General features: G+C 39.1%; 1 pseudogene; it reads left to right on the plus strand.

Annotated features, from left to right (window-relative positions):
* Nucleotides 1-618: 618 nt before the first annotated feature.
* Nucleotides 619-1,612, plus strand: LOC135988981 (histone-lysine N-methyltransferase SETMAR-like; annotated as a pseudogene).
* Nucleotides 1,613-5,413: the final 3,801 nt, after the last annotated feature.

Raw genomic sequence — 5,413 nt, forward strand, 5'->3', positions numbered from 1 at the left:
TAAACATCTTCATCTGCTCTCTACTAGCAGATTAAAACCCAAAGATCTCCAAAAGTCTATCATTAGGATATTTTAACAGCAAACATCTGATTATGGTGTTCAACTAATGCAAGGGACAAACACTGAGACAAGTTTTCGATTATTTATCTGTGCCAATCTGCTCTGCTAATAGACACCAATAGCATCATAAGCTTCCCAAACCTAATAAGCAGTCCGTTTTTATGGCAACACCAAGCTCACAGCCCAGCTGCATTTTTTTCTTTCTGCTGCACAGTTGTGGCCACAGGCAGCCTGAGACTCCTCTCTTGCCCTGGAACTGGTGGTCAAGTGCCCACACCTTTGGTTCTACAGAAAGGTTTTTATCTACCATTTGTTGTCATAGCACCATCTTCAACCTGAGCATTAGCAGTCCACCATCCACTGCAGCACTGATGTGGTGCAAAAGGAATTGCAGTTTTTTGCATTGTTGAAATTTGCTGTTTGGTATTGGAGTACATTCTTAAATAAATGTGGATATGTTATACATCATTTTAACGCACTTTTCTTGCTTTTTGTTTGTTTGGTTGTTGTTGCCGTGCACTTATTACTTGCTGTTTATATTTAGTTTAGACTACGGAAATGATGTTAGACAAAAAGCAAATTTGAGCGATTTTCATATTCGAGTTCAAAATGGGTCGTAAAGCAGCGGAGACAACTCACAATATCAACAACACGTTTGGCCCAAGAACTGCTAATGAATGTACAGTGCAGTGGTGGTTCAAGAAGTTCCACAAAGGAGACAAGACCCTTGAAGATGAGGAGCGTAGTGGCCGGCCATCGGAAGATGACAACAACCAATAGTTCAATCATCAAAGCTGATCTTCTTACAACTACACGAGAAGTTGCCGAAGAATTCAATGTCAACTGTTCTACAGTTGTTTCATTTTCGAAGCAAATTGGAAAGGTGAAAAAGCTCGGTAAGTGGGTGCCTCATGAGCTGACCAGAAATCCAAAAAATCATCATTTTGAAGTGCCATCTTATTCTATCCAACAACAATGAACCATTACTCGATTGGATTGTGACATGTGACAAAATGTGGATTGCATATGACAACTGGCGATGACCAGCTCAGTGGCTGGCCCAAGAAGAACCTCCAAAGCACTTCCCAAAGCCAAACTTACATCAAAAAAAGGTCATGGTCACTGTTTGGTGGTCTGTTGCTGGTCTGATCCACTACAGCTTTCTGAATCCCAGCAAAACCATTCCATCTGAGAAGGATGCTCAGCAAATCGATGAGATGCACGGAAAACTGCAAGGCCTGCATCCGGCATTGGTCAACAGAAAGGACCCAATTCTTCTCCACGACAGCACCCAACCGCAGATTGCACAACCTACACTTCAAAAGTTGAACAAATTTGGCTACAAAGTTTTACCTCATCCTCCATATTCACCTGACCTCTCGCCAACTGACTGCCACTTCTTCAAGCATCTTGACAACTTTTTGCAGGGAAAACGCTTCCACAACCAGCAGGATGAAGAAAATGCTTTCCAAGAGTTCGTTGAATCCCAGGAATAAACAAACTTATTTCCCGTTGGCAAAAATGTGATTGTAATGGTTCCTATTTTGATTAATAAAGATGTGTTTGAACCTAGTTGTGGTGATTTAAGAGTCACAGTCCAAAACTGCAATTGCTTTTGCACCAGCCTTTGCTTGACTGTCCCTCTAAAAGGGTTACTGTGCTCTTCTCCTTCCCTAGGAAAGGATTCAGATCGAAGGTTGCTGAGCTGCTTGTCTGGTTCTGTTGTGGGGAAAGATGAAGACAGTAAGACTTAAATGTGGCACCATATCTCAGTGCATAGAGCACTTATTCCTTTAGAATTACACGTGCTTAAGTCCTCAGACAACCTGTGCGAATGACGGAGGGAGCTGGTGGGGGCTCAGGGGCAGGAGCTGGTGGCTGGATAGAGGAGCAAGCCAGGGTGGACGAGGAGCACAAGAGGCTGCCGAGGAAGAGGGTGTATGAATGAGAAAATACCCTGGGTTTTGTGTTGTTTTGTTGCTGGGGTTTTTTTACTTACATAGTGAGAACTGCACTGCTGCAGAACTACGTCGTTTCATTTTAAGGTAGAATTGATGGGTAAAAATATACTCTTTGTGAAGTCAGGAAGCTCTAAGGAAATTTGTTTCTGTATAAGGTTTGCTCTTACCAACAAGAATTATTGTACTTTTTTTTCTGTCCATTTATAGATAGACCCATGGCTATATATTAGCCCACTGAAAGATGAGTTGCTGGACAGTGTCTTAAGTATCTTTTAATTCTGTTTTAGATGTTATGTTGCTTTGCAGTCAGAGTAGAAACTTAAGAGATAATTTCTTAGAAAAAAAAAATTGTGAAACAGGGAGACTTTGAATCAGCCTCAGCAGTGAATATTTCAATACTTCAGTGACCTTAGCTGGTTAAGATTTTTTTTTAATATATAGCAAAGTGAAAACCCCTTATACTGTATTGTTAATAATTCACTATTAAGTACTAGCATCAGACTTGAGCACTGATAAGATTTAACAACATAGAGGTACAAGTCAGGCCTGCTAGTATGTAACTCCTTTGTCTATAAAAGTCAAGGTCATGTATCTGAGGACTGTAAGTGTGTTTGTAAAAAGTTGTGACAGGAAAACAATTTAAAACATCATAAAACAGTGAGCCAGGTGTACTTCTAAAACTATAAAATGTGTTTCCCATCTGTGTGTAGAGTTGCTTCTGTTCTGTCCTAGAATGAGGAAGGTAAATCATTTTAACGTGGTCTGTGGTTTATATTGTAACTTATGTGCTTAAAACTTGCGTTGTTTATGTGTGCTGCTTAATGTGTTACTCTCTTTCAGTTCGTTGCATAGACATGACACTTGACAATTAAAAAAAAAAAATCCACTATCGCAATGTAGTTGTCTATTTAACAATTCCATATTTCAGCATCAAGCCATTAGAAATGTAGTGGCTAACCATTCTTGTAGACTTACACAACGGAGATGTATAGGCATTTAATGTTTTTATTCAACCAATATTCTACAGATGGAAGTACATTAGTGCAGAAACCATTGCTGTGGAAAGTAAGGTAGAGTGGAAGTCAAGACGAGGTTGTACAACCAGCTGTTTATGTGTAATAATATTTAATATGCTTATGGTGTTGTTATCTATGCTAGATGTTCTCCTTCCTCACCATGAAAACGTTGTTAATTGAACGTGAAATCCATGAGAAAAAATTACCTGTGTCAAATCTATGTATAGATACAGATATCACATGACAGTGATATAAAAAAGGTAAATGTAGCTATTTCATGTTCTGGAGGTAGCTCACTTGCTCTCATTTGGTATGTTCACATGTTAAAACAGCCACTCAGCTGTAGCCACAGGATGCAGTGTCTGCTCCCTTTATCCTGTCCTGCCCTTTCTCAGTGAATAAAACAGCACGTTGGCATTACAGGCCCCAAGATGGGCTTTTGTGTTGTCTGCTGGCAGGAGAGGCAGGCGAGAGCGCGCCGTGTGCTTACTGAGTAATTCTGCGTTGTGAGCGATATATTTGGTTGTCTCGTACACAGGCCCCTGTAGAGAAGGCAGCAATAAGCTACTGAAAGTAAATGACATCTTTCTCTGTAGGATTTCTAACTTTCAATCTACAAGTAACTCTTCCCCCACCCCTCTCCCCTAAATTTAGAAAAAACACTGATTAGGTGTCAAGAGGTAGAATTCTTTTAAATTGTTGTCTGTCAGAAACTGGAGCCATTTCTGCTCGACCACAGTATCCATATGTGTTCTGCAAACCTGGGGCTCCTCTGACTCTTTGGAAAGGTTTTGATGTGCATCATAAAATAGAATGTTAAAAGGAACTAAATGCCAGAGTTGAATAAAACAGCAGTTTGATGCTGAGATTTAAAAGAAAAGCAGACAAGGCATCATTTTGGTTAACTGCCACAAGTTTACTGCAAGTGATGTGTTCTTTGATTCATTATTAGCAAAAGAAGGAAAATTTTGTTGGAGGGAAAAAGAATCTGACATTTCTTTTTTATATGAACAAGGAAAATGCTAATTTTTCCAATGTTGTTAATTGTTTTGTTTAAGTGTTCTTCCTAATAAATTTACAATATCATTGCTACCACAGGACAGAGCTAACAGTAGTGGAACCACTGAATAAAATCGATGTTGAAGTAAATAACCTCATCCATGGTGAGGACCATAATTGAGTCGCAGTAGAACTTATGACTGTTTGATTTTGCCAAAGGGAAAGCACAAGTCACTTTTGGAATAATAAATAGTAGGTACAGTGCTTTAAAATGTTAATGAATCCAGTAATGATGATCATGTTATGAGAATCATATGCGCATTTTTAAGTCATGCCTTCCATTTAGCGGTCTGTGAGGTTTGGGGTTGAATTTTCCGATTCTAGTAATAGTAGCTATCAAAGTCAAGGGCCAAAGCAATTGAGTGACTGTTCGAGAGGCTTTGGGACTCCTATGTTATGCAAACTGGCTTATCGGCATTACTTAGCATATTTGAATAAATTCCTAAATTAAGATAACTTTGGTCAGACAGTATCAGATCTGGTTTGATTAATGCTCAGATTTATTTTAAATTTTATCTCTAGTACTTCTACATTTCCAGCTTTTCATTTTGCTGCCGCTCACTATCACGAGAGTGTGCAGTAGAGCACTTGTCAATTGCTGAAAAGGGGTTTTTTTCACATCACCAAACCTTATTACCTTACTACAAAAATGGTATCTATGCTTTGCAGAGTGCTTAGGTATGGTGTGGATGGACAGACCCACCCTGCCCATTGCTGCCTTCTGTCTGGACCTCTTTCCCAGAGCTAGGACAGAAAGTCTTGCGATCATAAACACTTCATCTTTCTCTCTTCATGGGCTAAACCAAGGTCTTCAGTTTCCAATACTGTTAATTGTGTACATTTTTGTGATAATGCAACTATCATTTTTTTGAGTAATGTGTATTTAAAGATGCATTAAAAAGCAAGATGGAGAAAAGACATAGTTGGTAGAGGTAAGCAAAAAAAAGATACCAAACCTACATTCTTTCACTCTCCAACAAACAACTTGTCACAAAACCTCTTTCTTGCCTCTGTCCTGAAATTCAACTGAAAATAGCATTTCATTTTGCAGTGATTACCTTTAAATCCTGGGTAGAAAATCTGGAGTTTTTTCGGGTCTTTGCCTTTATACTTTTTTAAAGTAATTTTTAAAATTTTATATGTAAAAATGGCAAGGTGACACTGTCACATGGAGAAGAAGGGAAACAAAATACAACCTCTTGATGGTGGTGAATAGCAGAATAGAATCCCGTAATTTATAAACTTGTTCTGCACCTACTTCACAGCATTTGGGGGGTGAGGGGAGGATCTAATCTTTATTGTGGTACGGCACTTTGC

The sequence above is a fragment of the Caloenas nicobarica genome, chromosome 5 (genome assembly GCF_036013445.1).
Source record: "Caloenas nicobarica isolate bCalNic1 chromosome 5, bCalNic1.hap1, whole genome shotgun sequence".
NCBI classification, from domain to species: Eukaryota; Metazoa; Chordata; class Aves; order Columbiformes; family Columbidae; genus Caloenas; species Caloenas nicobarica.